General features: G+C 33.5%; 1 long non-coding RNA gene across 1 annotated transcript; it reads right to left on the bottom strand.

The window, feature by feature from the left end:
* Positions 1-285: 285 nt before the first annotated feature.
* On the bottom strand, positions 286-1,513 carry LOC113695509 (uncharacterized). The gene is made up of 3 exons (XR_011816759.1): positions 792-1,513; positions 610-671; positions 286-515 (listed from the first exon to the last, which is right to left on the bottom strand). It is a non-coding gene; the product is annotated as an uncharacterized lncRNA (long non-coding RNA).
* Positions 1,514-2,161: the final 648 nt, after the last annotated feature.

Here is a 2,161-nt window from a genome sequence, read left to right as displayed (position 1 = left end):
CGGACCCGTTATACTAGATTAGTTCCGGATTCGGCCCGAATACCCGACGGGTCTTCTAATCTGTCACCGGACCCGTACCCGACGGGTCCCGAATCCGGGCCGGGTCTACCCGCCAATCAGACCCGTTAAAAATCTGTTCAAGTAACTTCTGGAAAATGCAAACTATTGAGAATGCAAACCTGTTCTACGGTAGTTTTACCGTAGTTTTTCAACAGAATGCAAACTTTTGCAAACTATTGAGAATGCAAACCTTGTTCTACCGTAGAACAAGAAGAAAACAGCATGTAGCAAACTATTTCATATAATCTAATCCAACAAACACAAGGATTTAAAAAGTCCAACATCCAACAAATTACAATTTCAATAAAGCCAATATTAGCAACAAAGCCAATATGACATCCAACAAATTACAATTTCTAAAAAGTCCAATCAAACATAAATTCCAAATACATCAACCAACTAATGAAGTCCTGTAGATTACAATAGTCTTCATGGCTCTCATGTTTCACAATTTTCTGCAACAAAAACAAGGATACAACATATTTGTAAACAAATTACTAACTAATACAAAAAAAAAAATAGGTAAGAAAGAAATCAAATTGGCCTTACTCAAATACATCACCCTAACTTGGGAACTTTAGAAGAATCACCCAAATCTTCTCCAAATACTTCTAAGAAAACAAAAAGAAAGAAAGTAGATTAGTCTTTCTAGAGTAACTCAACCAAACAAACTTGTAATATGGATTTAAAAAGAAAAAACAACAAAAGAAACATAAACATGAAGGACTTACTTCTTTTCTTTTTCAAAGGTAACCAATCTCCAGTTGTTATCAAAGCTTCGACCACATCAGGAAGCAAAGCAGCACGGGTCTCATCAATTACCCTTCCGCCAACGCTAAATGCTGATTCCGATGCCACAGTAGTAGCTGGAATTGCAAGAATATCACGAGCCATCTTGCTAAGAATTTTGGACTGTTTGCCTTCCACCAGCCTAGTATGTCAAAATCATCTTTTCTTGGAAATACAGGCTCGTCCAAGTATGACTGCAATTCAGATTTTTGGCTAGCAAGAATAGTAGAAGAACATGATTGCTGATACCATTTGTCAAAATCAGACAACTCATCATCATCATCTTCTACGTCTATATTTTTGTTACCACAACTAGAAGTCCCTTCTCCTATATTATCTCCAACATAACTCAAAAAAGGAGCAAGGTCACCTCCATATTCACCAAACAAGTCAGCAATAGCATTACGAACTCTATCCACATATCTTTCACCACCTTCTCCATAAAGTTCATTGTAATAATACTCTACTAAAGCCAACTTAAATCTAGGAGGATAACAAAAGAGAGGAAATAGAATAAGAAAAATTTAGAAAAACAAAAACAACAACAATCTTAGAATCCATATCTGAAGTATAAAATTACCAAATACTCTATGGGCTTTGTGAAAAACCCATTACCATTGACTAGTTAATCACATTCATAGTGATTGTGATAGACGAATTTTAACCAAACGGCTCCTGAGTGAATCAAATAATGCTTAGAGCTTTGATTTTTTGACAATAAAAAAGATGGTATAACATAATACGTTTTGTCGGGTATTGATAAATTGACTTTTTTTAAGAAAACTCTTCTCACCTTACCATCCAACTTAACCCTTTCCTTCAATGCATTAACAATTCTTTTATCATGTAAATCATTACAGATTAATTTTTTTTCAAAATATTAAGCATCACTTCTTTAAAATTTTTAGTATATATATTTATTATTCTGTACCATAATATATAAATATATATAATATTATTTTGATTTGAAATATAATCCCGTGCATGGTACGGGTCAAAACACTAGTGGTATAAAAAATCAACGATACTCTTAAACGGAAAACTGATAATCAGCAGATGAAAATTGTCGTGTTATTACCGTACTACATAAACTTTTTCGGGCACGTTTGCCTAAAAGGATCAACTTACGAGTACGAAAGAGTAGAGTGTTATTTGCATTACCAAAACAGTGCAGCAAAATGCGTCACAATAATAATACACCAAAAGGAAAAAAAAAACTATGTAATGCAAAATTAGTGGGGAAACATCAAAGATAACATGAAAATCAATTGTTTGGATTGAATTTTTTTTAAAGAAACATTTTTACGTTTTT

This window comes from Coffea arabica, chromosome 6e (genome assembly GCF_036785885.1).
Source record: "Coffea arabica cultivar ET-39 chromosome 6e, Coffea Arabica ET-39 HiFi, whole genome shotgun sequence".
In the NCBI taxonomy this organism is placed as follows: Eukaryota; Viridiplantae; Streptophyta; class Magnoliopsida; order Gentianales; family Rubiaceae; genus Coffea; species Coffea arabica.
The sequence above is the reverse complement of the archived record's forward strand: the minus strand, read 5'-3'. Positions and strand labels throughout refer to the sequence as shown.